Source organism: Diceros bicornis, chromosome 18, assembly GCF_020826845.1.
Source record: "Diceros bicornis minor isolate mBicDic1 chromosome 18, mDicBic1.mat.cur, whole genome shotgun sequence".
Lineage (NCBI taxonomy): Eukaryota > Metazoa > Chordata > Mammalia > Perissodactyla > Rhinocerotidae > Diceros > Diceros bicornis.
The window spans coordinates 19,657,280-19,684,755 of NC_080757.1; the positions used below are offsets into that span (position 1 = coordinate 19,657,280).

Genomic DNA, 27,476 nt, shown 5'->3' on the forward strand with positions numbered 1-27,476 from the left:
AATATTTTTCATGTTTCTGTCTTTTGTGTCATTTGTCATAAAAAGGAAAAACCATAGGGCAAGATGCAGGCATCTCTATAAGCCTTTTGTCTGGGAATATGTGCATGAGGTGAAGCTGTTGCTACGGGCATCTTTGAAGCCAAAAAGGCCCCAAATTTGTGGGCATGGGTCGAGCAGTTAAGTGCCATTAGGGTGCTAGCCACCTCAAGTAGACTCCCGTGATAGGATCGGTTGGGTCACGGAATGGGGTAGATGACACAGGTCCCCCACCAACTTCAAGAAAATGTCCGTGCAAGGATGAGGTACGCTGTAAAACCACATACATCCCCCAACCTCATGGCACCTCCCTCCTAGGTATTAATCTGGCTCCAAGAGACCCAAGGCTTAGCTAAAGCTGTTAATGTGCATAGAAGACAAGGTTTTCTTCTTCTGTCTTGTTCGCTGTCTTGAGAGCTTGGCTTTGTGACCTTTCTGGTCTCCGCCATCTGGAGCATTCACCTACCGGCATGCATCCTGGTGGCTGGTCGAATAGACTGGGGTTCCAAGACAAACTCTTTTTGTCCATCTGTCAACTCTCAGGGGAGTTTGTCATAAGAGGTCCCAATTGCTTTCATAAGGGGCCTTTGTTGTCTCAAACTTTGTTGCTTGTTAGGATGCTCTGCCTGTGCAATGAAGGCCTTTGCTTTCTTAGACTATTTTTGGGAGTGAATTTTCTGGATCTGGTGAGGGCCGCTTCTTTTGCACTCTCTTTCTGAGGACACCTCTTGCATCCAGGGCTAAGCTCTAAAAGGTTTATTGGTTTGAGTCGCTGTTAAGATCCTACTCATCAGTGTGGCCAGACAATGGATCATTTAAATTGGAAAAACTTTTAAATTGGAAAAAAAGTTTTGAGAGCTCTCACCATAATTGTTTTATTGGTACCTATGAAAAGGCCAAATTAAAAAAGAAATATAAAAAAGTAATGACTCCGGCTACAATTAAATTGAGTAAATGTAAAAATATAAATGTTGATAAGATTATAAAGATTGGAATGTTTGAGCTAAGTTTATATAAAGAGGTTATATCAACTTTGCCTAAATGTGTTATATTTGGCTGGGAATGCTTCCCCTATCTAATATTATAAGACCAAGACCTATTGATAAAGTCTTAATGAAAGCTATGATCAGAGGTATGAGAGTTGATGGAATTCAGATGAAATTTCTTAAGAAAATTGATGTATTTATGGGCTTTATGTTAAGTGATTACATCTCTTTTTGCATGATTGTGTTATAGATTGTGTTGTGGGGATAGACATTGTGTCTCACTTTGGAAAAGAAATGTTTCCCCTGCCTGATTGTAAGACAGCATATAAATCTGCCCTTCAGACACTGTTAATTAAACATGCTAAAGGAAGACAACAGGGTTGCCTGAGCCCACGCCATATGAGATAAAAACTAGAAGCTAATAGCAGGTGCTAATAAAAGAGATAATAAAAGCCTCCCCCACCTCCACAGGTAAATTGGTATGGGGTTAAATTGTACACTTAAAAAAAAAAGGTCTTTTTAAAATGCTTTGTGCAGGCCTTTAAAGGTGTGGTACATTGTCCTAACGTTTTAGAACAATAGCTGTGGACTCTCCCTGTCTATATGTATGTTATATGTGTGATATTTTTCCTCTGGATGGTAGGGCCAAAATTAAGAGCTCTGTTTAATTGGCTTAACGTAAGTGCTTACACAAGTTATTTCTAAATGTAGTAGAAACTACCGCCAATGTCTTTCAAGTTCACATGATAGGAAATAATCTTTGGTAAATGAAAGCTTGTTTAAGTTTGGTTTGGTTGAAATAGACACGTCCTCAGGGTCGTCAGCATTGGATATGATGTGGACATGCAGCCTGGGTTTACTAGTGCAATGGCTTCGTGTTATCCCTGTTACAGGTTTGTCAGCAGCATAATAACTCAGAATGACAGCTAATGTTGTCTAACGTCTCCTGATGTTTTCACGGGTACTCTAAACATAACTGTTGGGAACACACGATTTAGACGTAAATGAGATAAAAATTTATAGATAAACTTTTAGGAATAATTATAGTTTATGACATGTGTATTTCAAATAACTTCCAAAACCTCTTTGGTAACTCGAAACTTTAAAATTTTACTTGGTTAACTTAAATGATAAAAATTCATTGTGTATCTAGATCATTAAATATAAGATAAAATATTAGATATCAATTATTAAATATGTTTGTCTACACTTTGCTTCTTATTACACAGAAACTAAAAGGTGTTTGAGTCTATTGGTAAACATGTCTTGTATTTTATGAAAAGATTGTACTAGAAAGTCACATGTTTCTAGAAATTATAAAAATCATTTATACATCTGGCAAGCCAGAGAATGCTAATATAAAAGACAGTTTATGATTACTTCTTAGTTTTCACTAAAATTAAGGTCTATTAGGGTTAGGAATTTCAATTAATATACATTATTAAAGCTACTAAAAATTAATAAGGGAAACATCTTTGTATTCAAGGAAAGTAAAATGTGTGTTTTCAGTAAAGAAGCTACCAAGAATGGCAATATTTTTGTGTTGTTAAGAAAGATAAATTTGTCCTAAAGTACTAGAAGGGAAGAAAGAAGGCATGGGACAAATTCTGAATGTAAAAAGAAAGTTATAGAAAGTTTGTGAAAGAGGAATTCTGGAAAAAGAGTTTTGTATATGGCCAAATTGGCTAAGATTAAAATAAATTTAATTAAGTGAATGAGTTTTAATATTGAAAGTAAGCTGGTGCATGGTTAGAATTTGTTTTGTTCCGTGTCTTAAAAGGATACTTTTCTTAAACTTTTAGTCTGCCCTTGGTAAAAACATTATGAAAGGTTTTTATGTTTTATCAAAATAAATTTCCTGTATTGTTTTTATCAGGTCTTTAATCACAGGTGTTAAGGTTTTTCTCACAGCTATTTAATTCTCCACATTCACCTGAAAATCTTTAATTGTCATTGTGGTTAAATGGATAACTAAACATTGTTTCATAGGGACCTATGATATTATGTGGGTAAATATTACTGATATAATAAATGTTTAAAAATTATATAACATTCCTAAAATTCTGATCTGTCTTGGTTGTCAGTCATAATTCTAGTTATTATCTTAAAATGTTGTATGTCACAGAAATAACCAAGTTTCTTTCTCGTTTGCCATTTTTAAATCTTTTGTCTTTAACAGACAGTTTTGTTTTACTCTGCTTTTGCAAATATGTTTCATCTTCAGAGATTCTTCAGAGAGATGGAAAAGACTCTGACACTTATTCTAAAATACAGGTTTCTGACAATCTTTCATATCGTAAAAGTGAACTGGGTAAGAAATTACTCTAACAGAGAAACTGATGACTTCACGAAACTGCTCCCAGAAGATCAAGCTCAAAAGTTGATTACATGGGATTGAATGAACTGAGGAAGTTGGTATAAATTTTATGACTTTTCGTTTGAAATATTACTGATTTTTTAATGTTTTGTTTTTTCAAATTTAAGGAAACTTTTCTCTTTTCTCTTAAGCTAACTATGACTGATAGCAATTTGGTAAATTATACCTTTGTAAGCAAAATTGAAACATTTATCTTTTTCTCCCTACCTGAGCCCTCCAGAATTTGGAAACTCTTAGTAAGTGGTTATTCTTATTTCACGGCAATATGGTTATTCACATAACTTCAATAAGAATCTATTTTCCTTATAACAGGACACAATTGAAAATATTGGTTATATTACCAAAGCTTTGTCTGGAATCTCATGTTTGAGAGAAACATACTTGGCTCAGATATGACCAAACAGCTTTTGAGGAATGAAGATTGGACTTTATGAAATAAAGCCACTTGGAAATCCTGACCTGGTACCTTGTGTACAGGGTTTCCAGGAACCGTACCAGGTGAGTAAAGAAGGTCACATCTCTGGCAGGTGTAAGAAACCTCAGAATATTTTGGGAAACCTCCAGAGAAGAAAGAAATTCACCCAAAGCTATAGGTATTACAGGCAAAATCTGATGACAAGTCCTTGGCTTAGTTTTCCTGTCCTCAAGAGGCCTACAAAGTTCAATCTGAGATTGCTTATAAAAAGTTCCAGCAAAGCAGGTTTAAAGGAGCCTATATTATCAATCCTATTCTTGCTGTACTTATTAAATAACTGGGCCAAATTTATTAAAACCAGACTGACTTGACAAAGCAATTAGTGTTAATTTTGCTATCTTTGGTAAAAATGAGGGTGATTTTAGAGAAAAAAATATATTTCAGTAAAAACTAGAAGACACATTTGTGGATATTAGGTCCTAGTTCTGTTGATGGTTTTTGAGGTTTTTGTATTCTATCTGTTAACTGGGCTGGATCCTGAATTCTTCTAGTCTTCTGAAATATCTGGCTACAAATCTACAAACTAACATTTTCGCTTTTTTCCATCATTTTCATTTGGAATCATTGAGAACTAAAACCACCCTTGTTTCTGAAGCCCTGTATACTGAAGCTGGGCAACTTGATATAAACTTGAGAGAGATTACCACGATAACATGCCCATTGCTGTGTAAGCCCCTCAGAAGGTTGCCTGAACACCTGATGACATCATCAGAGACATTTCAAGCTGCAAAAGATGCTTTGTCCCTGACATCTAGAAATCTTCTTGACTGGCTGTCCCCCGGACTCAGAAACTGGTTTATATTTGCTCCAACCATTAACCTTGTTTTTCTTTTTGTTTCCATAGAAATAGTTCTTATTAAATACCTGATTGCTTGCTTCCACAATATAGGCCCAACTTTGGGAGCCCACCTACATCACCGCCTTCTAAAATGAATTTAACTGGACTGACCTATTATCAGGACTTAAAAAAAGATGTGTTCAATGATATGGAACAATCTGCCAACTCAGCTTCTGGACTATTAAACTTCTTAAAGTTTCAAAGGACTGTGAATCTTCATAAAGTTTCAAAGGCAGGACTATGGGGGATCACAACTGGCCACCCCAGAATGTATCTCTTTGGTTGATTATTTTTAGGAACAAAAGACTCTGAAAGAAACTTTCCCCCTAAGCGTCTAATTTAAAATAGAAGGGCTTATTCCAGGTAGGAGCTAATATCATAAGATAACTGTAATGTAATGTCAAATGTGTCTCTCAGGTCACACTGTCTATAGGTGGCCCATTTGCATTTCCATCTCCATGTAAATTGCCTTCTTCCCCCTTGAAGTCCCAAACTACTACCCCCAACATCCTCCTTTGTCTTTAGTTGAAAACAGTGTTTAAGGCAGCAGCTTTGGCCATTCTGGTGTGTTCCTTAGATTTCCTGGGTTTCTCCCATGTATACACGTTATAAAGCTTTGTTTGACTTTCTCCTGTTATTCTGTCTTATGTCAACTTAATTCTTAGACCAGCCAGAAGGACGTAGAGGGTGGAGAAATTGTCTTCCTTGCCTATGCCCCCTGAATCTCCTACCCAACCACTTCTATTCCCAAGGAGTGTTGAACCTCATGTACTCAAGTGGGAAAGATAGTAGACACTCAGTTCCCACGTGGTGATGATAAGATGAATGCGCTTACATGTTGTTGCTGCAAAATAACCAATAATCTTTCTCTGGATAAGAGAAATATGTGAGTTTTACTACAGCCAGAGTGAGAATTATAACCTCTTCCAGAAATGAAGAAGTTGTTCCAGAGGAGCCCAGTTTTCAGTACAGTCATATCTTTTTAGAACAAAGAACATACAGTAAAAACACTCAGGATACATTTTCATCAAAGTTTCCAGGAGGTATTCAGTTGTACATTAGCAGGTCAATATGACCCTGATGTTTGGAAAGGGGCTAAGACTGGCATTACCAATAGGGCATAGGAGGGGGAAGTAGGCATTCTTCTCTTAAGAGAGTGCATTCTTTACTTTAATGGTTAAGCAGATATACAACATATGTTTGACAGGCATAAGTCAGGCATCTTTAGTTCAAGCCCAATCAGTTTTGAACCTGAATAGTTACCCCATATACCTCAATATGTGAAAATCTCTTCTCAATGTATATACTTCCCCAATGCTACTCTGCCTCCCAGTCTAGAAAATTACAGAAATGACTGGCAATATTTTTTTTTTTTTTTTTTGCTGAGGCGGATTCACCCTGAGCTAACATCTGTTGCGAATCTTCCTCAATATTGCTTGAGGAAAATTCACCCTAAGCTAATGTCTGCACCAATAGTCCTATAATTTGTATGTGGGTTGCTGCACACCATGGCCACCAATATGTGGTGTGTAGGTATGTGTCCAGGAACTGAGCCTGGGCTTCCAAAGCAGAGCACACCAAAATTAACCACTAGGCCGTGGGGCAAGCCCTCGCAATTATTTTTTTTAATTTAAAAGTGGGATGCAGGTCGGAGATGGAAACCTGCTTCGACATAGGAAACTGGAGGGTGACATGTGTTACAAACATGGAAGATGACCTGCTGCTGGAGTCCATTTGTGCTAGAGAGAAGGAAGTCACCGGGGTCCATGCATAGCTCCCCTTCCAAGGAGCAGCCTGGTGCTCTGGGAAGTGAGGGGTGCAGATCCTGGCTGGATGAGGGCAGCCATTGCGCTATGAACATTCACTATGGGCTAAGCGCTTTACACGCTTCGTTTATCTACTCTTCACAACATCTATGCCAGGTAGCAAGATCCCACTTTCTTCATCGATAAGGACAATGAGGGTCCGGGTGGTGTGGGAACTTGCGCTGGGTCATACAGCCAATAAGTGAGAGGCTGAGATTTGAATCCTGATCAGCATTCCCTGATGTCTATGCTCCCCTTTCTCATAGTGCTCAAACTCCTTAGTTCTACTGAGTGTATGCTGCCCACATTAAAGAGGACACTGCTAGCTGAGTGATTTGAACAAACAACTTAACTTTTACTGGCTGTGTTTCTTTTTCTCATTTATAAGACTGAGATGATAACAGTACCTACCAGGCAGAGTGGTAGGAGGATTAAATGAGTTAATAACATACACTGCTGAGAAGAGGGCCCAAGACATAACATGTGCTCAATAATCTTTACTTTGAGCTAATGGACCTCATGAAAAATAGGGGCAGCTGTCCACTGGTGCTGTGGACTTCTGACCACAGACAGGAAAGAAACTGCAAGACTCCGCGTGTTGTCACTGGGCCACTCTCGCCAACCCCTCCCATTCTGAGCATCTTGGGGAGCAGCAGAGGGTCCTGACTTTCCTGTCCCAGATTTAATCTCAAACAGGAGATGTTGTCCCCTCTGAGAGCTTAAATTCGAATGGCCAACACATGAAAGGTCATTATAAATACTCTTCTTGTGATAGCTCCTTAGTACAATGGCCCGAAAGAGTCACACTTCCCTGTGTCCAGCCCTTTGCCATGTGACTTTGCCCTTCCTCCCATCAAGACATGGAGTCTATTTTCCCAGCCCTGAATCTGGTCTGGCCTGTGACTTGCTGTGGCCAACAGAATGCAGCAGAAGTCACATCGTGCAATTTCTGGGGTGAAGCCTTAAGAGACCTTGAAGCTAAATGGTTAAAATGATCACTTTTATGTCATGTTTATTTTACCACATTATAAAAGGTGGAGAGGAAGGCTATTAAATTCCAGCTGGGGAATGTTGTCCACCACAAGTTCTGAGCGTGAAGCCTGACCTCTCTGTGTTAAAAGGGAGACCAACTCTGCTGGGGAGGTGGTGCCAGCACCCACCTGAGCCTTTTTTCTGGAGGTCCTCAGAAGGATTGAAAGATACTTGGAAGAAGAATGGCTTTCTCACTGTGTGACTCTAGGTCATTTAATTTTGGGTCTCAGTTCTTCCCAAAGACATCATAGGGACCACCAGTAGTAGGGGTCCCCACTGAGGAGCTCTCAGCTGGGAGGAAAGTGAATGTGTTCCAGGACACACAGGATGACTCAGGGTCAGGCCCTCACTGGGTAGGCCTGTTAAGAAGGCAGGAACCTCAAGAGGGGGCTGGGACAGTCCAGTACCCAATGTGAAGCAATACTGAGCAGAGTTGACTGATGCCAGAGCTCTGCTGTGTAAGTGAGTCTCCCTTACACCCCCATCCCTGAGTCCTACACTGTCAGAGGAGACCCCCTCACACCTTAGACTGAAGCCCTCTGTCACCAAGTCAGGCCCCCATCATTGACTCTATGCCTTGGGGAGGGGCACAATGGTTTGTAGTAGGTTGGAGCACATCACCAGAGCACATAGCATGTAGCAGGGGAAAGTCAGGAGAGTGAGCATGTGGTATCTTTCCTGATGTCTGGTGTAGGCAATCTAAATATAATTATTGGGAGCAAGTCAATTAAATAGCTGTGAAAAAAATAAAAGTTTTTGGATGAATATTTTAACAATAACTATGTGTTATGGTATATGTACTTAAAAGAACTTCAAAAACTTTGATAACTTAAAACCTTAGAGTTTAGCAACATTAAGTTAAATGATTAAAATTTATTGAGTATCTAGGTCATTTCCACATAAGGTAAAATTAGAATAATTACTAAACATAGATTTATCTACCTCTGGCTTCTTACTTCAGACAAAGTGAAGAAATACTTGGGTTTGTGAATAAACACGTTTTGTGTGATGCTGAGAAATTTTCTATGAAAATGCACACATTTCTAGACAGTCTTTATACAAGGAAAATAAGATGTAGGTTTTAAGTAAAGAAGGTATAGGAATGGAGATATTGTTGTTTGTTTTGTTAAGAATGATAAACTTGTCCTAAAGTACCAGGAAGGAAAGAAGGCATAGGATGAATTCTGAATAGAGGCAATTCTTCCGAAAGAAATAGACGGTTTGTGAAAGAAAAACTCTGAGGAAAGAGTTTTGTGCATGGTCGAGTTGGGTAAGGCTGAAATGAATTTAATCAGATGAATAAGTTTTAATATCAAAAGTAAGATGGTACAAAAATTAGAATTTGGTTTTTGCTTAAAAGGATAATTTTCTTGAACTTTTAGTCTGCTCTTGGTAAAGAGAATATGAAAAGTCTTTTTCTTCACCTTTGAATCATCTTCAGAGAAGGATTCTGCCATTCATCCAGAACGCAGGTTTCTGATGCACTTTCACATCCTCAAACTGAACTAGGTAGAAAATTACAGACCTCTAACAGAAACTGATGGCTTCATAAAACTGCCAACAAAGAACAATTGAGGGGATTTTTAGGACTGACTACCTACTGCAGGAATTGGGCAAATAATGTTTCAGTGACTGCTGAACATTTATATATATTACTTAAGTCTGACCTATTTGATTTCACTGAATGGGCACCAGAAGGAGAAAAAGCCATAAACACCTTAAAGTCCATTTTGGCTGAGGCTCCAACTTCAAGTTACCCTAATCTCAACTTGCCATTTTTTCTCTTTGTACATGAAGATAAAGGAAATGCTTAGGGATATTAACTCAAAGACATGGCGATCAACATTGATCTATTGGATATTATAGTTTGCAATTAGACTCAGTGGCAAAAGAACTTCTGCCTTGTATGAGGGCTATTTCAGCAACAGCTCTCTTGTATATGGCCACTGAAGAAATGGTGGTGGGGTCTCTTTTAACTATTTATGTCCCACACTCAGTTGAATCTCTTCTAAATTCTTATCACGCTCAGCATTACTCTGTAAGGCGATTATCCTCTTATGAAGTTCTGCTGCATTCTGCACCTAATATTACCTTAGCATGATGTAATAATCTTAACCCTGCAACTGTGCTTCCAGCACCACAGAAGGAAAATGACCATGACTGCATGTTAATAACAGATTACCCTCTTGCTCCTAGGAATGACCTGCAAGAAACTCATATTGATAATGTTGATCTAGTTTGGTTTACAGATGTATCTTACTCAAAGGATGAGCAAGGAAATTACTGGGCTGGATATGAAATAACATCCTCAGTGGACAGAATTGAGAGTTCTTATTTACCAGAAATAAAGTCAGCACAGCAAGCTGAATTAATTGCTTTAACTACACCTTGTCAATTGGCTAAAGATCAGGGGGCAAATATTTATCCTGACAACCACTATGTTTTTTATGCTTTTGGAGTAGGACTTGACTTCAGAATGCTGTAGAAACATTCAGGCATTTTAACCTCTTAGGGAAACCTATAAAAAATGGAAAACAGGTTGCAGAATTATCAAATTCTATACCACTACCAAAACAATTGGCGATTATTAAAATACTGGGGCATTCTGAATCTGACACTTAGGAAACTAAAGGAAATCAACTTTCTGATGTAACTGCTAATCGAGTAACTTTAAAAACTTAGCCTGTTCAGCCTCAAGAATGCCCACTGCTCTCTGTTAACCCTGCTAACCCAGTGAAAGATTCCCTTCTACAGGCTCAAGAAATTGCCACGGAAGAAGAGAAACAGAGATGGCCACAAAAAGGGGGAATTGTTGACTCCACCACATAAATTTAATTGGGTCCAAGAAAAAATCCATAGCGCCTATTGGAGCACAATTGCCACTGCTCCAGCATATACATGAATTAACCAACTTGGAACCTGAAAAGATGATGTTGTGAGGAAAACAAAATTTTTGGAAACCTTTTCCCACAGTGGTTCATAAGGCCTATGCTCATTGTACTAAATGTCCTAAATATAATCCCAGGAAACCACTTCTTAGGTCACAAGGTCACTTTCCCCTTCCTAAGGGACCCTTTGAGGTATGGCAGTTCGACTTTATTCAAATGTCACTATCTCAAGGATATAAATATATCTTAATACTGACTTGTATGTTTTCACATTGGATTGAGGCTTTCCCTCGCAGAAGGGCAATGGCTTTAACAGTAGGTAAATTGCTACTAGAAAGAATGATGCCTGTTTGAGGAATTCCCATTGAGTTACACAGTGACCAGAGAACTCATTTCACTGGATAAATATTTAAATCTGTTTGTGACATTTGGCCAGTAATGCAGCACTTTCACTGTGCTCATCATCCCCACTCCTCAGGATTAATGGAAAGAACTAACGGCACTATCAAAACTCAGCTGGTAAAAGTTCAGAAGCATTTAATCTCTCATGGACAAAACTCATCCACTAGCGCTTCTCAGTCGTAAATCTATACCTGTTGGTAAACATCGGCCATCTCCTTTTGACATAATAATGGAACAGCCTATGAAATTACATGAAGGAATGTATTAACCAACTTTGCTCAAAGGAGATATCTTGCATTATTGTCAAGGTCTTATTAAGACACTAAAAAGAAAGTAAAAATTGGTAGCAGATTCCTTTAACAGCGAGCTCCTGGGAGACAAAGACCTTAAGGGTCATGGACTACAACCTGGAGAATTTGTTTATTAGAAGAGACACCAGATGAAAGACTCTTTCCCGCCTTGTTGGAAAGGACACTACCAGGTACTCTTAACTAATCCATGCACTGCAAAATTAAAAGGCCTAAATTCCTGGATTCACATTTCTCATTTTAAAAAGGCCTCTCCTCCTCAGTGGATTTCAACTCCTGTTACTGACACTCAGCTTTAACTAAGACAGGTACCACCAAACCAGGACGGGAAGAAGTCAACATCTGTTGTAGACAGCTGCCTCAAGATCCTCGACCAGGTCTGTATTTCCAATCTTGTATCTCCTCGTTTAAACCCTTTTAATACTTAAGCTGTATACTCATTTACAAAATCTTTTAATTAATTGCCAGAATGTCATTTAAGATTTTTGTGATACTATGGTTGTTTATTCAATCCACATCTGAAAGAGCCTCAAAAGGCAATGTCTTCTTACAATGGGCTCATTCCTTTGCTTCATGTAATAATCAGTCCAGTTGTTGGCCAGGTGGCCAACTTCCCCTTTCTAGTCCATCTGGGATATCTTCGGTTTCTCCCTTTCGAGGTACAGAGTCGAAAGCTCTAAAACAATTTATTATGATGCAGAGGTCTAATTCCAATGTTCACAGTTCATTTGATATTACTAATTATGATCCTGAAACCTGGCCAATAGCCAATAATATTCATGGTACAGGACTTGGTTATTCCTTTTCTGTTGCTTAAACTATTAAGATATCCCAACAACTTGCTGCTAAACAAAAGAAATTAGATTCTACAACAAGTAGTATGGCAGGTTTCACACGAATCTGGGATGGATTTGCTTGGCTCCCTCCTACATATGGGTCTTCAAGTACATCAGCACCTTTATGCTGGGAATAGAGAAATTATTCCACACAAAACTTACCTAACTAGCAGCTACATATGTTCCCTGCATAGGATCAGATGTCATGTCACATATGAAGCCCTGACTAAATTTACTCACAGGCCCCTAATGACAGCCAAACAGAAATAGTTTTATTGATTACTGAGATGTTCTTAATGAGAAAGGCTGTCCTTCAAAGTAGAATGGCCTTAGATAGTCTAACTGTATGCCAAGCTGGTACATGTGCTGAAATTCAAACTGAACATTGTGTTTTTATACCTGATGAATCTTCCAAAGTGGAATCTCTGTTAAGGCACATGAGAAAGAATGTGAATCCCCTAAGGAATCCCTCACCAATTCTCAATGTGTTTAGTTGGCTCCCTTTTGGTATTGGTTCCCTTCCATGATCTGGATTATAATTCATATTTTTATCCCTTCTTGGAATTCTTGTATTAATCATAATATTCAAGCTAATTACAGTTTTCTTTACTCAATGTTGTAAGAGTTGTACGCAAGATAGAGTGATGATTGCTGATCAACTGGAGATGGTTGATCACTGTTATAATACTGATGGAGTCTGTTTTTCTGATAAGGATTACGCTTAAGACTTATTCTTCTCAACTAAACACTTTATTATCATTCCTACCATATCTGCTTTATAGTTGTTAACTCTTATAAGTGAAGGAATCAAATAAATAAAATTAGAAATGAAAGAGGAGAAATTATAACGGATACCACAGAAATACAAAGGATTATAAGAGAATACTATGACCAACTATATGCCGAAAAACTGAACAATCTAGAGGAAATGGATAAATTCTTAGACTCAAAACTGAATCAAGAAGAAATAGAGAATCTGAATAGACCTATCACAAATAAAGAGATTGAGACAGTAATCAAAAACATCCCCAAAAATAAAAGTCCAAGACCAGACGGCTTCCCTGGAGAATTCGACCAAACATTCAAAGAAGATTTAATACCTATCCTTCTCAAACTATTCCAAAATTTGAAGAAGATGCGCCACATTCTAACGGACTCTACAAGGCCAATGTTGTTACTGGACACATACACAGTTTTTTTACCTGTCACACAAGAGGGGCCAAATAAAAACTGGGAGGTCAGACTTGTGGCAAGAAAAGGGTTTTTATTTCAGGTGACATCAGCCGGAAGACGAGAGTGAGCCCTCCAATTTGTCTTGTCTCCCCAAAAGATGGGAGGCAAGGGGTTTTAAAGGTCCAGGAATGCAGCTGCTTGTAGGGAGGAGTTTCCCATGGCCAAAGCTTCATTTGGCCTTGTGAGGCTGCCTGCAGGGAGGAGGATGGTGAGACTAGGGTGTCCGCAGGTGGCTGTCCTTGGTTGTCTGCGTCCTTGGTGGAGGGTGGATTCTGGTGCCAGGAAGCCAAAGAGCAGGGGTCTGGGAAGCTTCCGCTTCTTGATCTTCTCTGGATATCAGTTTCCCTGTAATAAAACTTCAAAGGACCCATAACTAGCCCAAATGTTAGCATGAAGCCACATGGGTGCTAGCAATTTGTAATTTCTATTTGCCTTGTGAAGTTCAGGGATACAAAGGTTGGAAAAAAACAATATTTACATATGAATGTAACTTAGAGAAGCAAGGAAAGGGGATGAGTGCTTTTGGTTTTAACCTCATATATGCTGGGTTTAATGTAAGGAAACTGGTATTAGGGCCGGTATCAATATCACCCTTATCCCAAAGCAAACAAAGACAACACAAAAAAGGAAAATTCCAGGCCAACATCGCTGATGAACATAGATGCAAAAATCCTCAACAAAATATTGGCAAACAGAATACAGTAATACATTAAAAGGATCATACACCATGATCAAGTGGTATTTATACCTGGGACACAGGGATGTTTCAACATCCAAAAATCAATCAACGTGATACACCACATTAACAAAATGAGGAATAAAAACCACACCATCATCTCAATAGATGCAGAGAATGCATTTGACAAGATCCAACATCCATTTATGATAATAACTCTCAGTAAAAAGGGTATAGAAGGAAAGTACCTCAACACAATAAGGGCCATATATGATATATGACAAACCCACAGCCAACATCACACTCAATGGGGAAAAACTGAAAGCCATTCCTCTGAGAACAGGAACAAAACAAGGGTGCCCATTCTCACCACTCTTATTCAACATAGCACTGGAGGTTTTGGCCAGAGCAGTTAGGCAAGAAAAAGAAATAAAAAGTATCCAAATTGACAAGGAAGAAGTGAAACACTCACTGTTTGCAGACGACATGATTTTATATATAGAAAACCCTAAGGAATCCATTGGAAAACTATTAGAAATAATCAACAACTACAGCAAAGTTGCAGGGTAGAAAATCAACTTACAAAAATCAGTTGCATTTCTATACTCCAACAACGAACTAACAGAAAGAGAGCTCAAGAACACAATCTCATTGACAATCACAAGACAACAAATAAAATGTCTAGGAGTAAATTTAACCAAGGAGGTGAAAGACTTATACAACGAAAACTATGAGACGTCATTGAAAGAAATCAATGACGACATAAGGAAGTGGAAAGAGATTCCGTGCACGTGGATTGGAAGAATCAACATAGTCAAAATGTCCATACCACCTAAAACAATCTACAGATTCAATGCAATCCCAAGGAGAATCCCAATGACATTCTTCACGGAAATAGAACAAAGACTCCTAAAACTCATACGGGGCAAGAAAAGACCCCGAATAGCTAAAGCAATGCTGAGAAAAAGGAACAAAACTGGAGGCATCACAAGCCCTGACTTCAAAATATACTACAAAGCAATAGTCATCAAAACAGCATGGTACTGGTAACAAAAACAGACACACAGATCAATGGAACAGAATTGAAAGCCCAGAAATAAAACCACACATCTACGGACAGCTAATCTTCGACAAAGGAGTAAGAACATACAATGGAGAAAGGGAAGTCTCTTCAACGAATGGTGTTGGGGAAACTGGACAACCACATACAAAAGAGTGAGAGTAGACCATTACCTTTCACCATACACAAAAATTAGTTCAAAAAGGATTAAAGACTTGAAGGTAAGACATAAAAACATAAAACTCCGAGAAGAAAATATAGGCAGTACACTCTTTGATATCAGTCTTAGAAGCATCTTTTCAAATACCATGTCTACTCGGGCAAGGGAAGCAGAAGAAAAAATTAACAAATGGGACTTCAGACTAAAGAGCTTCCGCAAGGCAAAGGAAATCAGGAACAAAACAAAAGACAACACACCAACTTGGAGGAAATATTTGCAAATCATATATCTGACAAGGGGTTAATCTCCAAAATATATAAAGAACTCATACAGTTCAACAACAACAAAACAAATGGCCCGAGCAAAAAACGGGCAGAGGATATGAACAGACATTTTTCCAAAGAAGATATACAGATGGCCAACAGGCACATGAAAAGATGTTCAACATCGCTAATCATTAGGGAAATGCAAATCAAAACTACAATGAGATAGCACCTTACACCCGTCAGAATGGCTATAATTAACAAGACAAAAAATAAGTGTTGGAGAGGATGTGGAGAAAAGGGAACCCTCATACACTGCTGATGGGAATGCAAACTGGTGTAGCCACTGTGGAAAACATTATGGAGACTTCTCAAACAATTAAAAGTAGAACTACCATATCATCCAGCTATTCCACTACTGGGTATTCATCCAAAGAACCTGAAATCAACAATCCAAAGAGATTTATGCATTCCTATGCTCATTGCAGTGTTATTTACAATAGCCAAGACGTGGAAGCAACACAAGTGCCCATCAACGGATGAATGGATAAAGAAGATGTGGTATATATATACAGCGGAACACGACTCGGCCATAAAAAAAGACTAAATCATCCCATTTGCAACAACATGGATGGACCTTGAGGGTATTATGTTAAGTGAAATAAGCCAAACAGAGAAAGACGAACACCATATGATTTCACTCATATGTGGAAGATAAACAAACACATGGACAAAGGGAACAGATTAGTGGTTACCAGAAGGGAAAGGGGTTGGGCGTGGGCATGAGGGGTAAGGGGGCACGTATATATGGTGACCGACAAATAATTTACAACTGTAATTCCACAATGTTATAAACCTTTATGACCTCCGTAAAATAGAAAAAATTATAAATAAGAATAAAAATAAGATTTCACATATTGAGATATATGGGGAAGGCATTGTGGTTTAAATCTGATTGGGCCTAAAACTTGTTTTTCCCAGAGCAGCCTGACTTATGGCCCACCAGACATGCATTGTACATCCGCTTCAAACATTGTCCAAGCAAAGAGTCCACTCTTTCAAGACAGAGATGAATGTCTGCTTCTCTCTGATGCCAACACGAGTACTTCTTTGAAGATAAAGTTTTCTTCCCAGGGAACTAAGTCCAAGTTGACCTGCTGGGTATGTGCTAAACTGTGGCAAAACACCTCCTTGTGACTTTGGGAAAAAAATTTTATTCCTGTCGTTCTTGATGTATGTTCTTTGCTCTGAAACAATATATAACCGTGCCGTAAACCACACTTCCTCTCAGTGCTTTCTTCCGTGGGGAAGATAACACTTCTGGGCTAGTCCTCACATTAGGCTCAATAAATATCACACTATCTTTCTTATCTACAGATTGGTCATTGATTACTTGCATCAACACTTTCTCCCTCCCTCTCCACAGACCAGCCTGTAACACCGGCCAGCACCGCCCCACCCCACAACATATCCCAGGGTAGCTCCTCCTCATGTGTCCAAATCTGGACCCATCTGTTCCTGCAGAGGCCATGGAGCTGCTTGAATGGAATAGCACGTAGATCCGGTTTCAGGGCACAGAGGTAACTAGGTAAATTTAGATGACAGACAACCAGTCAAAGACAGAGCTGTTCTCTGCGAAATGCTCCCTCTGTCTACTGCTTTCTGAGACAATCAGGAAGCTTGGATTAGAGGTAGGACAAAGGGACCCACACCAGGACATCAGACTGCTCTAGTTAATCTCTAACACAACCCACCTTCACTCAGGCCCAGACTTTATTTGAATGAAGGAAGGACCAGAGCAACTCAGTCTTTGAAAGGAGGGGAGAGAGGAGTCCGCTGGCATTAGCAACAATGCATCAGTAGGGCCAGCTTGACTGGTAACCCCTGTGGCCACCAGCGTCCTTGTGTCTGGCCTGCACTAACCACGGGCCAGTTTCCCAGCTTGGGACCTCGGCACCTGCTTCACTTCCTGTCCTTTTTCCCTTAATCCTTTCACCAAAAGGGGAGGGCAAGAGAAATTCAAACCATTTGGCTCTTTGTTCACAACTTTCAGGAAAGGTTCCGCAGGAAAGGACCTTTCCCCACCAGGAGAGGCAAGTGCTGTGGACTCTCCACAGGTTTTGTTTATCTGTGCTGCCCTCGCCCATTCATTAGGAAAACTGGGCTTTGTTCTAGTAACTGGATTTGTGCTGAGGACAAGGAAAGGTTTGTCCCAATGCCCACGTATCTCCCAGTGGGATGCTTTCTTTAGGCAGAGTCTGTGGTCAAGCCCTCGGGGGCTCAGAGGGCTGCACAGGGAGGGGTGCGGCCCATCTTCTCCCCACAGAGAAGCCACAGGCCTGGTCAGCCCCGGGGCCCTCTTGAGCACCCCAGCCTCAGGGGATGCTGGCAACCTGTGCTCATGGAACCGGGCAGGAAAATGGAAGGAGGGCACATTTCCTGGGGAAACTTGCCTGCCCATCAGGGAGCTCTGGAGGAAATCCTGCTGGCGTCACCAGAGGCTTTTTTTCCTGTTCCAGCCACACCACCCTCCTGGTGGAACTCTCTATTGAGGCCAGCCGAGGGCTGAGCTACCTGCCAGGAGAGCACCTTGTGGTTTTCCCCAGCCAGCAGCCAGCTCTGGTTCAAGGCATCTTAGAGCCAGGGGTGAATGATCCCGCACCCCAGCAACCCGTGCGCCTGCAGACTCTCAACGAGAGCGGTGAGCCCTCTGCACGGGAGCTTCCGCTGAGGTGGCCTCGCATCCTCCCACATACCCCCCAACCCGGCTGACAGGCTGGTCCTGAGCCGGTGCTGGGGACAGCTAACCCTGTCCTTCCTGCTGAGGGGGCGGGCCACCCAAGCCCGCACTAAAGCACCTTTGCAAACAGTCCTCACTGAATGGCAGGCCGCCAAGAAGGGATGCTTCTTTGGGGCTATCTGCCCAGCACCAGTGGCTCGGTGCTTCATTCTTTTGCCCACCAGCCACTTTTTTGTTGATTGATTGGTTCATTTATTTTTCCTTCAAAATTTTAAGTGGTCACATCTATATACCAGGCAGGCCCTGGGCTACAAAAAGGAATGAGACTCAGTGTCTGCCCTCAGAAAGCTCACCACCAAGTACAGAAGGCAGACAAGCGAGAATATTCATAATAAGTGTTATAATAATAAGAGGAGCAGCTAGCATTTGTTGGGTGATTACTACATGCCAGCAATCTACGTATATTGTCTCTTTAGTTGCCACAATAGATGTGTGTGTCTTGCTTGGTGACAGAATAGAGAAATGTGGAAACAGTGTGAAAAGTGTGAGCTTTGAATGTTCCAGTCCCTGAGTCATCACTTACTAGCTGTGTGACCTTGGACATAGGAGTTCACCTCTCAAGGCTTTCTTTCTCTGTCTCTAAAACAGAGACAATAGAGCCTTGCTTGCAGGATTGTTGTGAAGAACAAATAAGTAGACACATGTGCAGCCTTTACAATTCCTGGCACCAAAAAATGCAGGAGTGGAGGAATGTCCATTTCCTGCAGGCTAATGAGCATTTGTCCAGAAGGTCAGAGAAGGGGTCTAGCACACCCTGAGAGTCTCCTCGGATCCCAGAATTCATAACCTCTTTGCATTTCATGGCATCTAATTTCACACTGCTTCACCACCGAGGGTCTCATTTACACCCCCCTTCCCTGGGCGATGGGCAGGGACAGGCCACAGGTGACAAGGAGAGTGTGGCTCCTCCTGGCCATCCTCACCGGGGAGAAGATTTTGTCCTAGGGAGGGTCCAGAGCACCTCTTCCTGTGCTGAGGTGAGGCTGTGAGTCTACATGGTGAGCACAGCATCGGGGTGACAGGCCCCAGGAGACGTGAACTCATGAAATCAGCGGTCACGGGCCCCCAGCCCAGAGAAATAGCTCCCTGGCCTTGGCTTCCTCAGTGATAATGACACCTCCAAAGACTGTGTCCCCCTAAAGGGAGTGGCCAAAATGGGAAAGTGGGGGTCAGAGAAGCAAAGTCTGTTGTTGTTCCCCACTGTCCAGGAGAACGTGAGAGAGCCTGAAACTCGGGTTATGTTTCAGGGGACAGGAATGTCCTCAGACTGTAGGGACACAGATGTGGTTCATCTGGCCTTGGGTCTAGATCAAATAACTTAATACTAATACTTTTACCTACTGTTTATGGAGCAAATTGTACCTGACACTGTACCATTACACACACATATGTCAGTCAGTGCTCACACAAACCCAGAGAGGCAGGTCTTCTTATCACGTCCATTTCACAGAGCTGGACCCCAGGGCTCAGAGGGTTCAGTCAGCCAGCAAGTAAGTGGGGAGTCAGAGTTGGAAACCATGTCTCCTGGCTCCAGGGTCCATGCTGGGATGGCCCTGCACATGGCCTCTTGGGATTCCTTGAGACTTGTCACCTCACTTTGGGCTGATTCGCGGCTCACCCGGCACCTCTTGATATGTCACCCAAGGGGACTGTCGTCATGGGCATTTCTCAAAATGAACACCTGGCCTCAGTGGTGTACATCAGTCTTTGGTGGATTTAGTCGCTGTGAGTCTGTAGTTCACCTGCTAAAGTTCAAGTATTCTGCTAAAGTTCTGGGCCAGAGAGGGAATAGACTCTGATATACCGTTACTTTTACAGGATCATGTCAACTTGGGTGCCCTTTGGAGGGTTGTTGGTCAGTGTTCCCTGGCAGCCTTATCTCTGAGGCCCACCTTCCTGAACAAGAGTTGAGCACATGAGCCCTTGTGCTGTTCCTGGAGAACTTCAGTGTCTTCTCTCCCCTGCAGTGGGAAGGTGGAGGGTGTCTGCCCCAGAGGTCACAGTGGGGCTTTATTTTCCATCCTGATTTCTTCCTTCTCTATCCAGGCAGCTACTGGGGCAAGGACAAGCAGCTGCCCCCCTGCTCACTCCGCCAGGCCCTCATCCACTTCCTGGACATCACCACTCCCCCAACTCAGCTGCTGCTCTGAAAGCTGGCCCAGCTGGCCACAGAAGAGGCCAAAGGCAGAGGCTGGAGACCCTGTGCCGGTTGAAGGTCGGGGCTGGTGGATGAGGTAGGGACAGGGTCCCAGAGTCAGGGGAGCTAGAGCGCAGAGCTGTTCTTGAAACTCCAAGGAGGATCCACCCCAGCTTCCCAAAGTGAAACTTGTCAAAGGCTGGTGGGACATCAGCCGTCCTCTCGCATCCCATCTCCAGGACACAGCTGTATGGAGCAAACTGAATTTTTCTGAGCATCTGCAGGATGCAACCAAAGTGCACTTCCTTAGAAATTATCTAGAAAAGGAGAGCCACTGTGTCTTGTGTGTCTTTATTTTCCCCAAACCTGGAACAAGCCTGGAATTTAGGAAGTGTTAGAGGATGGATGGTGATGATGAATGGGTAAATGGACATAGTGACAGACGGGTAGTTGGATTAATAAATTAATGAGAGAATGCATTAACTCACCTGCCACTTTCTAGGCCCAAGTCTTTGCAAAAGGTGCTGGATGTCATTATTACCATCATCATCACTAATCATCTAGATTCCAGCCGACTCCAACGCGGTTATCCTATGGCTGCACTGTACTAACCTGGTACACTTTTTATCATTTAATTCTCACAGCATCCCCAAGAGGTAGGGTATACCATCCTCATCTCACAAAGGTTAAGTAATTGGGACAAGATCCACAGCTAGTAAAGGCATCCAGTCAAGATTTGAACCCAGCTCTGTATGAATGCAAAGCCCTGCCCCCAGTTAGATTATAATAAAGTTTTGACTGCTGCCCACAAGTTGCTGACAGTGAAGTTCTCTGCACACAAGGTAGATAAGTGCTACTCACTGGCCTGAGTTCCTCCAGGACAGGAACTGTTTCCCCTCCAGCTTCGTCATCTCAGCACCCTGGACAGCGCGCGGTACTTCAAAGTGTCTGTTGAGGGAGGGAATGAATAAAGGAATGAATGAATACCACACTGTGATAGCCTCTTCCTGGTGTGGGGCAGGCGCCCTGAGTGGCTCAACTGCTCTTGGCTTTCAGCCCTTGGAGTACAGCAAGTGGAAGTTCACCAACAGCCCCACCTTCCTGGAGGTGCTGGTGGAGTTCCCGTCCCTGCGGGTGTCTGCTGGCTTCCTGCTCTCCCAGCTCCCTAATCTGAAACCCCGGTACTACTCCATCAGCTCCTCCCGGGACCACACACCCACGGAGGTCCACCTCACTGTGGCCGTGCTCACGTACCGCACCCGAGGTAAGGCTGGGGCTGGGGCTCTGGGGCGTCCAACTCTGCTATTTACAGGCAGCTGTTCAACATCTCTGAGCTTCGTTCTCCTCATCAGTTAAACACCCACCTTCCAGATTTGTTAACAGCAAGATAAGGTGTGTGGCAGAGAAAACTATGAAGCAAGCACTGAGCTGACCCCTTTGTAAGTGTATTATTGGTAACCATGTGAGATGGGTACTGTGATCATTTTACAGGTGAGGAAACTGAGGCACAAAGAGGTTAAGCCAGTTGTCTAGAGTCACACTGATAGCAAGTAATAACTGTGATTCTAACCCAGGTAATCTGACTGCTGAGCCAAGTTCTTAACCACCCCCCTCCACTCTGCTATTGTACTACTGTTGGGACGATTTAGCGAGATCGGATGTGGAAAGCACCCAGTCATTAGTGGGAGCCCAGTGAGTCTTCATCTTCGTGAGAGTCCAGCTGAACACAGGAATGATTCTGCCTGGATTGTTGACTCACTCACTCAGCGATGATCTATTTCATCTGTCTGTGTGCTTGGCACCACGGTGGGTGTGGAAATATAGTACATGAAGCCCTTGACTTCACAGAGCTTCCCATCCAGAAGGGGCAATGAAGAGAGAGCAGGGAAATTGATGATCGTCCTTATGTGGGTGCTAAGAAGGAGAGCACAGGGGCTGTGAGGGCAGAGGATGGGGGATGGACTCACATAGGCTGGAAGGTCCAAAGCTTTGTCCAGTAGGGTTGGATGAGCCGTGCCCCGGCCTTGCCCTCCAGAGCTGACTGTTGCCTGGGTTCGCAAAGCTGGGAGCTGGCCCACACCTCAGAGCCCTCTGTGCTCTGAGCAGCACAATCACAAAGTTTCTAAAACCTGGGCAGAGACTCTATTTGCTCTGCCAGAGAACATACGCCTAGGCCAAATCTTCATCTTCAAACCAGGAGAGGAGAGGCAGGCACATCCTGTGAGAGCAAGATTCCATGCAGAGGAAAACCAAAGGGACTTCTCAAGTTGGTGGGAGGTCCCCTTGAATGCTTGACCATTGGGAAGGGAATGTAACACAGTGAAAGGTGGGGTTTCCACAAGCCCAGGAGGGGCCACTGGAGGAGACAGAGAGACGGCCTGAGAGGACCGAATGCTCAGGAGGTTGTCCATCACCCAGGGTTCCTACCAGCAAGGGCTATACTCGTGGAGACGCACTGGGGCAGTGACTGTGGCCACCCTGAGGGGCCATTTTATGCTACTGTCATCGGAGCTGAGTGGTGCGCTGGGCGGATCCCTGGAGAAACTCTTAGAGGCAGCATTGGAGTAGGAGTCAGGGAAGCTGAGCTGTGACCTGACTCTACTGCGGCCTGAGTGACCTTGTACAAGTCACTTTCACTCTCTGAGACTCAGTTTCTGCAGTGGCAACGGGAGAGGCTTGCACACTCTCTAAGTCCGCTCCAGCTTTCGCCAGTTCTGGGTGTACAGAGGGTGGATCTCAGAACCAGGAGAAAAACAGCCCCTCAGTAAAGCTGGCAGAGCACCTGAGCTGGCTGTTGGAGGAGGCGCTGGGACGGCCCTGCACGGGCGCTAGGGGGCGACGTTGGTCAGGTCTGTACTGTCCTTGCAGATGGCCAGGGTCCCCTGCACCACGGCGTCTGCAGCACATGGCTCAGCAGCCTGAAGCCCCAAGACCCGGTGCCCTGCTTTGTGCGAAGATAAGCACCCCCCACACTCTGTCCTCTGTGGCACCACTGGCCCAAGGGAGTTCTGGGTTGAAAGGAAGGGATCTGGGTTTTAGGTGCCACTCTGGGCCCCTTGGTCCATGAAGAAGGCATTGGGCTCACACTGGGCCTCTCCATTCTATCCCCTGCTACAGAGCGTGGCCAAGTCTCTAGCAGGGATAGAGATGCAGTGCTGGTGGAGCCCAGAGAACAAGGAGGCTCAGCCCTTTTTCATAAGGCCCCAGGGCAAGGTGACCGTGTGGCTGGACAGGGCAATGAAGCAGCCTGCAGGACTGGGGAAATCTAATTTGAGCTCATTGTCCTCTCTACCTCCCAACACCACCTCCCCCAACCACACCCCCAGCTCCCCAGCCCCTGTCCTGCCTGTGCATCAGGCCAGGATGTCTGAGGATTGGGGCCTCTCTCCTCTGTCCCCTTCAGTACAAGCAGCTTCCAGCTCCCAGCTCCCCGAGAACCCCTCCCATCCTTGCATTCTCATTGGACCTGGCACGGGCATCACCCCCTTCCACAGTTTGTGGCAGCAGCGGCTCCATGACACCGAGCACAAAGGCACAGCTGGAGGTTTCATGTGACCTCTCTCCCAAGTTTGCCTCAGCCTGTGTGGACAAGTGATCTGAACGCCCTGGGCCTCAGTTTCCTCAACTGTAAAGTGGGGACAATCCTAGATCAGATGCTTGTGAGGATGAAACGAATTTTCAAGTTGGGCGCTCAGCTCCTGAGGCCTTGAGCCGGGGCCCGCCCTCTGGTGGCCACCCTGGTAACTGCAGCTCAAGGGGTCTTGCAGGGCTCCAAGGTGGTTGCACGACCCTGGTGTTCCAGTGTCGCCACCTAGATGAGGACCACCTCTGTCGGGAGGAGACACTGGAGATGGCCCAGAAGGGGGTGCTGCATGAGGTGCATATGGCAGATCGTTGCGTGCGCTGCCAGCACGAGGTAAATGCAGCAGCTGCCCGCGCAATGCTGAGAACGTTCAAAGCACGGACTGTAGGGGTGCCCTGGCTCCCCGCAGACCCCTCAACCCTCTGAGCCTTCATCTCCTCAGCTCTAAAGAGGAGGCAGTCAGATATTACGTTCACTCTTCCAGGAGAAGAGACAAGCCCCGAGACGTTCAGGACTAAGTCAAGGTCACCCGGTGGGTCAATCCCCAGTGCCCAGCCCCCTGAAGGTCCTCCTCCCGGGATATATGGCGGCCTGGGGAGAGGTGGTCCAGGCCAACTTCACGCTCAAGCACAGCGGGCTGGAGGGAAGTGGCTGCTCAGACACAGCCAATGACGGGCTCTGCTGCCCCGGGGGGCACTTTGCCCCAGGAGCCTGGGGAGTCAGGACAGACTCTTGGCTCAGCCCTTGTGAACTTGCCCCATCAGAGCTTCTCCCCGACCCAGCGCTCCATGCCATTGCTGGGGTCCCTGGGCCTCTTGTGTGGAACAAGAGCAGAGAGTCCCCGACGGACTCCTGACTTCTGTGTAACCGGGAAGCCCAGGGCTCTGTGCCCTGCTCTGAATGACAGTGGGGATCCCACAGACTGTCTGCACTGAGAGGCCCCCCTCTGTGGGGAGCGGGCAGCTGGGCCTCACTGGGCAGGGGAAGTGGCTGGAGTGATGGCTCTTTGAAGATGGTGAGCTGTGAGTAAGTCCGGGAGCCCCACTGAATGGTCAGCTCTTCGTGGCCAACATCCATCTCTCCAGCCTCAGCCCAGGCCTGCGCCGGGCAGGGTGTCAATGCACTTTCTCATCCCAAGCCTGGTCCCGTGTAAGATCCTGGCTGGGACAGTGCTCACTCCACACCCAAGGGTGCAGCCCATTGTGCCCCCTGCCCACCTCCCCAGGGCCAGCAGGCTTGACTGCAAGCTTCATCCCAGCAGCAGGGCCCAGACCCACCGTCTCCTCTGGTTTCAGGTCTACGTTCAAGACATCCTGCGGCAGCAGCTAGCTGGTGAGGTGCTCCGCGTGCTCCATCAGGAGCATGGCCACCTCTGTGTCTGCGGGAACGTGCGCATGGCCCGGGACGTGGCCCACACCCTGAAGCAGCTGGTGGCTGCCAAGCTGAGCCTGAGTGAGGAGCAGGTCGAGGACTATCTCTTCCAGCTTAAGGTAGAGCGCCTGGTGTGTGGGCTAGGGATGGAGGCCAAGGGCACGGGCCAGGGAGCCAGGACTCTAGAGTCGGGCTCAGAACAATCCTAGACCCAAAGGAATCCTAGAGGCGGCCGGAAGTCAGAGCTGGGCGGGCATTGAGAGGTCTGAGTGTGCGTCCCCGTCTGGTTGCTCAGCTCAACAGAGGCAAACGTCTTGCTTTACTACAAGACTTCTCAGAGCCTCTAACATGCTATGTGCATCATTGACACTTCAAGCCTGGGAGCAAGTACACAGCATCTCCCAAACGTGTTGATCTCAGAGCCCACATTTCCTGGAGCATCTGATGGGACAAGCACTAGGCAGGCTTTACTGTCCGTCATGGAGCCTGAGGAGATGTTCAGATGGTCCAGACCAGAGCAGGTGCTGTTGGGAGGGAAAGAGCTCAGGCGAGGTCAAGCATAATCTAAGCACGGCGGTGGGAAGGGAAATGGCTCCTGAGTGTACGTGTGATAGGGAAGCGGGGAACCCCAGGGCCTCGTCCAGCCTGGACCTGATGAATGAGAGGCGGCTGGACCTGCAGAGCTGACACATTGGTCTGTTTTCCCTTAAAGAGCCAGAAGCGCTACCACGAAGACATCTTTGGTGCTGTGGTTCCCTACAGGCTGAAAAAGGATGGGGTCGCAGGGCAGCCCAGCGATCCCAGAGTGCCATCAGCCCACAGGAAATGTTAAAGCTGCTGCCACAGAATTTAATGACAGAGCCAACTCTGGATTACGGCCTCGAGAGATGGAGGGAAATTATATCCCCAGCCACATGACTTATTTCCCCATCTACTTCCCCCCAACTCTTTACTTGACCTGCTACCAGGTAGCAGCCTGGACTGAGTGGAACCTCTTGTCGCCCCTTAGTCCACCCTCCCCTGAATAATGAAGAGTTGGGGCCTCCTTGGTCCCTTGGAGATGCAATCTGCAACGCCATGCGCAGCCAGTGGGTGAGGATGGAACTGGCTTCTGATTGCACCAGTTTTAGTGACCACCAGGAGGCGCTGTCGGACCGCTCTGCATTTCCTGACCCTTGTACAGTTATTTAAGCCCCTGTATTTAAAAAAAACAAACCCCAGTCTGCTCCCAACGGGCACTTGGGTGTTCCCTGTATGACTCCTTGATGGAGATATTTCTATGAAACGCATTTTATTTTAACCACATTGTGTATGAGGGTGTTTGGTAGAGAAAGCAGCCCTAAATAATATAGGACTGGGGACTCGTGGAGGCCACATCTGGACATAAATCCCCCACAACGGGACGTTCTGGTGTGGCCACTCTGCTTCTCTGAGATGGCCCCCAGGTGGGGGCAGCATGCAGAGCTGTGTGCACACGTGACAGCCTGGGAGCTGGGCCGGAGCACAGGCTAAACTGCAGGGCTGAGATGACCCCCGCAGGAGGCATCTCACACGGGGCCACGGAGGTGCCATGCCCCCACGAGGCCCGTTCTCCAGCGAGGGTCTGGGCCACAGCCCTGTCCTGGAAAGTCACCGTGTTTGCTCTGGGGCTGCCTGTGTCGTGAGGGTTTGGCCAATAACATTGGCACCTGGTGAGAAAGCAGGTGAGGTCGGGCTGCGTGTCCAGGACTCGGCAGGGAGTGAGGACACAAGTCTTCCCTGGGGAAGGCTCCTCAGGAGACGGAGCCATGTCCCTTCTCCCGTGAGAACAGGAAGGACTCAGCCAGGGGCGAAGTGGAGGTCTGGCAAAATCTGGCCCCCAGCTCGGCTTTGGCCTCTGTGTCATTGGCTCCCTGCCCACTTCCCCCTCCCCGCTCCTCCTCAGATGCGGGGAGGGACATGCCAACCTCCAGTGTCCCAGCAGTGCACCCGGGACATGGTCAAGAATACAGTCACATAGCCGGGGCCCCTCACGCTGTAACGTCACACAAACCCCCTGGGGTCTGGTTACAGTGCAGACGCTGATTCAGGAGGGCTGCCCCGGGGCCCGGGCTTCTGCATTTCTAACAAGCTCCCAGGTGTCTGGTGCTGCTGCTCTGAGGACTGCGCCCTGAGCCCCAGCCTGGTGCCCGAGGCCCTAGGTTCTTGTGGGAGGGGCAGGATGTGTGAGT

General features: G+C 44.9%; 1 pseudogene; it reads left to right on the forward strand.

Annotated features, from left to right (window-relative positions):
• The first annotated feature begins 297 nt into the window (after positions 1–297).
• On the forward strand, positions 298–26,098 carry LOC131416807 (nitric oxide synthase, inducible-like; annotated as a pseudogene).
• Positions 26,099–27,476: the final 1,378 nt, after the last annotated feature.